Source organism: Osmerus mordax, chromosome 7, assembly GCF_038355195.1.
Source record: "Osmerus mordax isolate fOsmMor3 chromosome 7, fOsmMor3.pri, whole genome shotgun sequence".
NCBI classification, from domain to species: domain Eukaryota; kingdom Metazoa; phylum Chordata; class Actinopteri; order Osmeriformes; family Osmeridae; genus Osmerus; species Osmerus mordax.
The window spans coordinates 9,165,596-9,175,364 of NC_090056.1; the positions used below are offsets into that span (position 1 = coordinate 9,165,596).

A 9,769-nucleotide genomic window follows, 5' to 3' on the forward strand; every position below is an offset into this window, starting at 1 on the left:
GTGAAGCCTTGTGAATGGAGCAGGTCCAGCAGCTAGTCTCCACAAGTAAGGCAGAAGATAGCTCCCTTGACAAGCCCAGGCATGTCACATTCCAGAGATCTCTGTCGCACAAGCTCTGGAAAATACCTGAGATGGGGGAAATGGGATACAGTCAAGAAAAAAGAGAAACTTTGGTTCCTAAAGTCTTCTTTCCCTTAACTTTCACTATCAGTATTTATACTCAGCAATGGCTCCCTTTTTGTGTGTATTATAGCACACATCTCCAAAGCTTTTTTTATTATTATGAATGTATCAGTGCAAAAATTCCAGGCCAGCTGTTATCAGTCAATTCTACGAGTGAAATATGCATGTTGTTTCACAACACACAAATCATGCCGTGGGCTACAATAGCCATTTCTGGAAGCCCAAACTGAAAAATGTGAATGTAATAAATGTATAGTGCACACTGGAATTGACCGTGAATGATTTAATTCATTCAGGGGTGGTGCCCCATCTCTCATGTAGAAAGGCAGAAGAGAATGAATAGATGGTAGATTAAACAGAAGTGCTTTCAATCAAACTCCGAAACCCCATCTTCCTTCCTTATCCACATGTAGAATGAAGAATATGCTCCCACTGTCCTGTGTATTCCACTGTAATAAATAAGCAGTTGCAAGGCCATACATATGGTATCTTTGTAACCCTCTCACCAGATAAAGAGCTTGGCCTATAAAGTGGCATCAGCATCAGAGGTGGGCCCATAATTTAGTTCCCTGGCCCGCTCTGGCCAACCTTTGCCATCAAATAAATATGTAAAGCCAACGGCTGGGCCTTTTATTTTCAAAAGACGTCAGCTCATGTTTCATTCAGATAAGCAGGCTCCAGAAAATGGCCAATACCAGATTATCAACTCTCCATTCGGTTCCAGTGGCATCTGAAAATAGAATCCTAAATGAATAATACCCCCTCGAATATTTAAAGGTCTTCTATTGTATTTACCTTTGGTTTCGTATGCATATTATTTTCAAGTTATGTAAAACCATTCAGTATTCTGATCCTAATATGATGTCATCTGAAGAACATTTTTGAGATCTTCAGTAATCAGTGAAAAACTTTTGTACACCTGTGATAATGTATAGGGATGATGGACTGAAAAGCTTTTATTGTATTCCTTTGTTCAGCAGGGGGACCAGCCAGTGTTCCAGTCCAGTAAGCATCACCCACCTGTTTAAACCATCACTGATGTAGTCATTTCCCTCCATGAAGGGGGTTAACAACGCTGTGTCAATGGAGTAGCTGTGGCCTTTGTTGATTGATCTGGGATCATCTCTCTCTCACACACCTGCCTCTTAAACCTTGGTCTCACCACTAATGTGCTTTTGCTGGATTAGCTCAGATAATCCGGGAACAGTCTGGAACTGAAGTCTCTACCGCTCAACTAGATCTGCTCTGTACAGGCAGTGTATGGACATTCCACTGTGCACTCCAACATAGCATTGTCTTTGTTACGGTATGAAAATAATCAGGTATAAAACATCAGTAGGGTCAAATGGGAAATATGTGGACATAAAGACGGGACTGTTTCCTCTCAGTTGGATTAATCATAGCAACATTCCTAACAGCGTCTCTGTCTTTGTCACATGTTCAGGTTCAGGAAGTCGCAGACAGCCCCCCAGTGCTCCCAGTCAGCTCTCTGAGGCTGGCTGCATCCTGAGTGGCTCTGTGATTGGGCTGAGGGGCGGGGCCATCAGTATGAAGACGCTGCCTAGAGCCCCTGACTCTCATTTTCTTCCTCTCTCTCATTCTCTCTCTCCCCCGCTTTTTCTCTTTGTCTCCCCTCCAGCTATTCAATATGATATTAATCAATGCACAGAGGAGAAATGATAGCATTCTCATATTGCCAGCAGCCGCTCACACCATCGAAACTTTCTCTATGAGCACTTTTAATATCAAGGCCAATTTCATTTCTGCTGCTGCGATCCATCTGCAGCGTCGCCACCTTCGAAGAAGCTATTGAGTTCCATGTTTTACTGATGAAGCCATCGACGCTCTCTCTGAAGGAAAGCGTGTTTCATTTATTCTTTGACAGAAAATGTGAAGTTTTTATAAATACAACTTACATATCTCCATCTTTTCATAGAGAAACATGGTTTATTAGTTGGTGTTCAGAAATGCAATTAGTGGGTTTCACATCAGAATCACTCTTCTAGACTTTCAAAATATTCACATTCAAATCAGTCTTCTTAAAACATCAAGAACTGAAACATGAAACTCACATACACTTATTTTTTAGGAAAGAATATGTAACAGCTGTTAATTTAATATGCCAGATAAAATGCTTTAGTGGCAATTTTCAGATTTGAATAAACGATGAACAGAAACTGTGTTTGCAAACTGTTAATAACTTGTCCTTGCACCCACCATATGGTCTTTCAAATCAAATATAGCTGGAGAAAATGTACAGCCAAACTCACACATTTTACAGCCCACTGTGAACTCACAGTATATGTTTCAATTAAGAAATGAATCTAGTCCAATAGCTATCTTTTCAACATTAACCTAATCGGGAAATCTGATCAACTGAACATAGATGGATGAGGAATCATTAATCCACTCCCAGAACTGCATAGCAACAGTCTGTAGCCTATAAGATTCCCTGAGATTGGCTGAGACAGCCTGGGTGGCGGGACTCCCTGCAGTAACAGACCAACGACCACCACCGACTTCCTATCATTGTGCCTTCCAAGCTCCGAGGTTTCCCCTCACATAGTTGTGATAAGCTGTTAGCAGAAAGACACAGGAAAGGGAGATAGGCAGTGCCGAGCATGCAGACAAACAGAGCCCTTCTCATGTTTCTGCTGCTGCTTTTGTCTCCGGATTACATACTGACCGGTCAGGCAGAGGAATCTAAATGAGCTTTCTGTCACCTTTCAGTCAAGGCACAGACATGTTCCTTTAATCCAAACACACTGTGTTTCTGTGGCGTGCCGCCCATGTCATGTTCCAACAAGTGGACAAACTGTCCACTACCAATCATTATAACAGAGAGAAAAATATGTCATACAAGATTGATGAGGTATTAGTCCATTCATTAAAATGTTGTTGTCAATGAGGTGCTTTGGTTAAGTTAAATCTGCCGCCCCCAGTCCCAAACAGGTTGATCATATGCAGATTACTACTGTACTTCCCCCATGGGATGTGGGTTTGTTTTCAAATGTGGGTGGGATAGCTTTTTTTATAACTGAGGATGCTGCCATTTGTTAGAATTTTCTTAATACAATTTTGGGGAACACATTTGCCCAAAAGTGGGTGCATTATGAAACCTACTTCCTGACAAATGGATTGAGAAGGTGTCCATAGAAGAGGTGGTTCGGCCCGGGTGTGGGGGCCGGGTGTGTGGGGGTGGGGGCATGGTGTGGGGGCGTGGGGGTGTAGGGGGGTGGGGGCACGGTGTGGGGGCTGGGTGTAGGGGGGTGGGGGCATGGTGTGGGGGCTGGGTGTAGAGGGGTGGGGGCACGGTGTGGGGGCTTGGTGTAGAGGCGTGGGGGTGTAGGTGGGTGGGGGCACGGTGTGGGGGCTGGGTGTAGAGGGGTGGGGGCACGGTGTGGGGGCTTGGTGTAGAGGCGTGGGGGTGTAGGTGGGTGGGGGCACGGTGTGGGGGCTGGGTGTAGGGGTGTGGGGGTGTAGGGGGGTGGGGGCACGGTGTGGGGGCTGGGTGTAGGGGTGTGGGGGTGTAGGGGGGTGGGGGCACGGTGTGGGGGCTGGGTGTAGAGGGGTGGGGGTGTAGGGGGGTGGGGGCACGGTGTGGGGGCTGGGTGTAGGGGTGTGGGGGTGTAGGGGGGTGGGGGCATGGTGGGTATGGGGTTCTATAACCGGTGTTGATTACTTAGCCCCACTATCGTGTTCAAGTCACATAGACAAAGCATGCCTAAAAGCACTCCTCCATTAATCAGCACCTCTAGCCAGTTGGAATGTCCTCCTCAGTCGTCTCTATAGAAACAGTGAGGAGGGCTGTGTGAAACATCGGGCAGGTATTCAGCACCCTCTGCAAGCCCAGACTGATTCATTTAATGCGATTGAGGTTTCTATGCTGAAAGGGGGAGAGGTGCTTTTGTAAGTTACAGAGAAGCAGAAAAATTTGTTTTTCCTCCATGAATGGAAACACTTACCAACATAGAGAAACTACAGTAAAATGACAGAATAAATATCCATAATCAAGTAAGGTTTTACAGCCAGCATTTTGATCCTGCTGCATCAACTGAGAAGTTGCTCCAGATGTCAAGTACACATTTTCTCTTGAGCAGGATCCATGTGAAGGGCGATGACAGAGGCAAAGTGTGGTGTCAGTGTCTGGGCAATTGTAGCTCCACTAATGTTCTGATTAGGCACATTTCTACAGCGTGAAAGGGGTATCTCCATTAGGACCTGCTGTGATGCCATTCCCCCACTGTTATTACCCTGTATTCCATTAGACAACGTCAGCCAGAGAGCCAGATAAATACAGGCTTCTGACAAGAGCAGGACGTTCTCCCAGCCTCCTCTCCACCAGCATTTAGAGGGAGCTTCATTTGGCATACTGAGAGTTGAACACTAAGCACATCAACATCCATCCCAGCTCTATATTCTTGGAACATTAATGACACAGGGCAAGAGATGCTACGCAGGAAGACACTCAACCAAGGAAAATGTCGTACTTAAGTATAATCGATGTTTCTTTTTTTCTGCACTTTGTAGGCATGAACAACTCCAATTACAATCAAAAATACAAAATGAGACCTTTCTCAAAGATTTTCTGACTTTTCCAATATTTGCTAAGAGTGGATAACAGAACACAATGCTGCGCACTGATTCTATCTATCTGGTGCCCACACCAATCATATTCTCTGAGGGTGCCCCTCATTTTGCGGAAAAAACAGAGCCCATTTGTATTCCGGGAGCGACATGAAAATCTGCATCCAAATGGAGAATGAAATATTTATGCTGTAAAATGATGGCACTCTTCATTGTCAATTTACCAGAACATAAAAGTGCATTAAATGGCTGATGCATTCCTTCCCGGGCGAGTCAGAACAAACTCAGTCAATGAGGCATCCCATTCCCATCAGGAAGGAGGGAGGAGAGGTATTAGGGGAGTGGGACAGGCTTCTGACACCCTACTGTGTGGCTGGCCTGAGGCTGGGACCTGCAGACAGGGCAGACACCCTAGCCTCAGTCCTGAACACCCCCACCACACCCCCAAGACACCACCTAAACACTTGAAATTAGGCTTCTTGTTTTCTGACTCATCAGTCCGAAAGGAATTTGTTCTGTTGTATCAATATGATTAGAAAGAATTCAAAACAAACACTGATGAACCTAAATGAACCCACCACACTTCAAGCCCTGTTCAATTGTATATACCAAGTCTTTTGGTTTGGCTTATGAGAAGTTGTACATGAGCCACAGTCGATCTTTGGGGCCTGTAGGGAGACTGCATACATTCCTCCCTGTGACATGTTCAGACAGAGCCCTCTCTCTGCCCCACAGCCTGAAATCCTGCACCTCTTTATTCAAAATCTCTCTCTTTCTTTGTGGGTCAGCGTTCTCCCCAAAACATTTAAATGACGCCCTTTGTTGTCCAGCAAATAATCTTGTTTGTACTTGAAAATGAGCCAACCAAGCATAGAGCTCAGGGCCGCTCACATACTTCTGGCATCGATCTGCAGGTCTGCTGGATCTGAACCAGGCCTCTGGAGCACCAATGTGTCTTCCTCATTCAAGTGTTCCCAAACACCACAGCTGCTCCCATTGGGTAGGATTCTTCTATAAAAACTGATCTCCTCCAAACCTGCTTCGCAGAGCCTTCACAATTGAAATAGCCGCCATTTAAAGATTCTCTCTGAAACATTGATGGATGTAGAAGTGTGAAGAGAGGGTGGAATTGTCTACTTTGTCCTTTATGCTGTGAAAAGAAACAAAGATGTATTTTTTTTAAGTATACAGAAAAACTGGACAAAGAGCTGAATGACAACTTGGGTTTGGCCTTTCACCTTTGCTGTGAATGAGCATGTCCACTACTTAAGAGCTTAGGTCATTGGGAATGTTTGATTAGGTAATGGACTGTGGGCTAAGCCATCTCTGAGTAATTGGACACCTTTGACTTTAAGTTCCTGAAAGGCACAAGAAGTTGCACCATGTACCTTCTTGTCAGCAAAGACATATTTGGGCTGCTGAACATTTCAAAATCACTTCCTGCACAGAGTATGTATAGGTACAACTCTTTTACTGACTTTTATGAGTGGCTATTCCTCAGGGCCTACCAGTAACCCCCCCCCCCCCCCTCCTCCCCACACATTCCCTCCCCCTCAGCCTCAAATGTTCACGGTAACCCTGCGGCTTATCTTACTCATCTGGGACAACTCCCCAAAACAGGAGACAGACTGGGGCCAGCTCTGCATGAAGAGATGCTTCCTATCTGGAGAAAACAGACACCAAGCAGACATTCTGCTGCACGTAACTGTAGGTGTAACTGTCGGAGGATATTTAAATGTCTCCATCGAGCATCTACTAATCTTCAAATGTGCCATGTCTAAACCGTCATTGGTCTAGAAGCAAGAAATTAGATGGCAAGACCTGCCTACTTTTTAGTGCATCCCAATCTCACTTCACAGCGCGTGTGGTGTGTTCTCCTGGACTCTTTGTTGTTGGGGTGAAAACAGAAACAGGGGTATCTCTGATCAGAGAGCTTTTAGAGGCTCGTTTTTCAGCTGTCAGCCTCGCTTGCTTTTACAGATTAGACCCAGGCAGTCACTGTGTCCAGGGCTATCGGGCCCACACAGAACACTGAGTAAAACAGTCCGTCTCTGGAGGACAACAGCTCATAACTCATAGATATTGGTGTCCTTGTCAATAAAATCACATAAAAAGAAGATTGGGCTCAAATGAATGTGCTCTGAAGAGATAGATCTATTGTCAGGTGAGGCCTGGTTCATATAGACCTCAGCTAAGGAATGTGTGGGTTCTGTCCTTCCCCCACCTCCCCTCTCCCCTTTCCCCTCCCCCAATTCTCCTCTCCCCACTCCCCTCTCTCATGCCCTATACTCTCTCTATTGTTTGTGGATGGAATGCCTTTCAAGAATCCTCAGGCTTTTCATGGTCAGGGCTGTTGGGTGTTGCCTCCTTTTCATGATCTTTGAAAGGCAGAGATCTACCTGAAGCTCCAGAGTTTAGCTACTCTCTGGCACAGTCCCCAGGAAGCAGCTACAGTGCCATACATTGGTGAAGTTGATTATTTCCAGAATTGAAAGTCATCAGTGTTAACATAGATGAGTATTGACCAAAATAAATTCCCCAGTTGAATCATTATATTAATATCACATTTCCATGTGGATTACAGTAATTGTAGGGATAAACGCTGCAGAGAGGTGGAATATTCAGCTGTGTGACTAATTACAAAGCCACAAATGATTCCTTTTCACAAACCCAACGCAATTATCTCTCAGATATTGCTGTGCGATATGATATGGTTATTGAGAAACTGTGGATTGAAAGAATAGCAGAGGTTTAATGAGGAAAGTGATATGCTCTGATGAGACTGAGTCAAATTCATTCAGAAACCCCACAGCGAAGAGATTCTAATTCAACCCTATCCTCATGTGCACCTTTTTAACTTCCAAAGTGTGCAGGTTCCAGTCTGTCTGATGAAGGATAAGCACTGAAAGGTCACAACATGCAGGAACAGAATGTTTGTAATTGTGAGAATGCCGCACCTCTTTTCCAGAGCTTTCATCAAAGTTCTAGATTACATCTAAGGAAGTGATGTTCAGAGATGTGGCAGTAAAAACAGTGGCACATCGTAGGGTGTGGCTGCTCTTTATTGTAGAGTTAAGGGAGGAGCTACCGATGAGATGCCGATGTCCTATTGGTCCTTGCAGGCCCCTAAAATACAAACACCTGAGTCAGGTAGAGAAAAAAGTCAGTGTAAGTAAAGCAAAGATGGTGATCAGTTGGTGGTGACAGCAATACTTAAGGTACAAAAGTTGCTTTCAGTATTTCTTTTTTTACAAGACTTTTAAATTTTGACTGAACATTTCCAACCTTTTAGCAGTTCACTACAGATGAGGAGGAATTCTAAAAGCAAAGAGGTAAGTTGTGCTTGCAAATGAGCTTTTTCTGAATAAACAACCAAAATGGAATTGCTTTCAGAGATCCACAGGAGTATAGCAGTATTGCCTGTGTAGGTAAAAGCATTAAAAGCCCTTGTGCAGGAGTAGAACAGTAGGAGGTTTTTGGTTTCCTCAGTTAGGCGGGCAGCAGAGCTGGGCTGGGCTGGATGGGGGCTGTGCTGAGGCTGTGGCTTGGCTGAGACAGGGCTGTTGCTGGGGGGCTTAGGTAAGACTGAGGCAGACTTGTGACTGCATGCCAGCCAGAGCCCAGGATCTCAGCAGCCTAGAGGCCTGGAGCCACAGAGCAGGGCAGGTCTGGTCTCGCTCAGGCTCAGGCTCAGGGAGCGTCCTGGCAGCACTCCCTCCCTCGCTCCCTGCTAGTTTACACCTCCCTCGCTCCCTGCTAGTTTACACCTCCCTCCTCTAGATTCACCCATGATCACCCGGGGCTTTGAGCTAGCTGCAAGGTACAAACTGTGCCAGGGATACAGAAAAGAGGTAGCTTGTAAAATGCTAAATGTATGTGTAGCTCCATAGTCCTTCCTCTTGTCAGTGACAGAGAACTATAATCCAAAGATGATCAATTATATGTCTTTTTTTTTACAGCAGTGCTTATTAATTGTTCCTTGTGTTTCTTTGTTTCAGACCCCTTGTTTATACCCCACTGTGTCTGCAAGACCCTTCCATGTGTTCTATCCTTCATTCCACCGGAGTCTGTGTCTATCTCCAAGCAGATTTCAGTGGTGTGAAGTGTAAGAGGCATGGAGCTAAAACTTCAGAGCTACAGTTTGGGGTGAAGGCCCTGACTCATACACAGCTGTGAGTCTGTGATGTACACTGTGTTGACTTGGCAATGGATGAAGATATTTTCCAAGGAGCCCAATGATTGCATATCCATAATAAATGGAAACATCTGCTATATGGTTAACTTTAAAATATATATGTTTATGTGTTCAGTCCTAGTTCTCACTTGTGAGACTTTTGTTCAATGAAACAATTATCTCTTCATTCTAATGTAACTGTAAATAAAGGATTTCAGGACTTCCTCACGCAACCCTGTGACTCCCCCTTTTTTATTGGAGCTGCATCTGTATCCAATTTCCACATTTACATTTACACCCATTCATTTACACCCACGCCATCTCAAACAGTACTCTGTCTGCGCCTCAGCCCCTCACCATGGTTTTACATTAGCGGACATGGATACAATACGAGAACACCCACTCATTTGACACACAAGTTCACCCACAGAAGTTGAGTTTCGAGCCCTCAGAGTGTCTGCCAAGTTATATCACCAATTCAAAACGTGCCCTCACATGAACCCACTTGCACATCAAACAGCAAGACTGTGTCAAGAACTGTGCATCGCTGCTCTATCCCCGCACACTTCTTTTAAGAAATATAGAGAGAGTAAAATGGGAACACAAAACAGGTTATATTCCCTGCTGTGAGTACTGTACAGTAGCATCCCTCCCGGTGTCTATCTATTCATGTGACTTCATTACATACTTAATTTAACTCATTCAAACCCAAAGGAAATGGTTCCCAGACTACGAACCCCCTCATCAACATTTGATTTAAGGAAATGTATTAAGTCAATGACAGTCAAAAACTTGTGATCTGATGACTCATTTTTGTGTGTAGTG

The 9,769-nt window shown here is 44.7% G+C and overlaps 1 long non-coding RNA gene across 1 annotated transcript; it reads left to right on the forward strand.

The window, feature by feature from the left end:
* The first annotated feature begins 7,942 nt into the window (after nt 1-7,942).
* On the forward strand, nt 7,943-9,177 carry LOC136946359 (uncharacterized). Its single transcript, XR_010876885.1, has 2 exons — nt 7,943-8,102; nt 8,769-9,177. It is a non-coding gene; the product is annotated as an uncharacterized lncRNA (long non-coding RNA).
* The last annotated feature ends 592 nt before the right edge of the window (nt 9,178-9,769 follow it).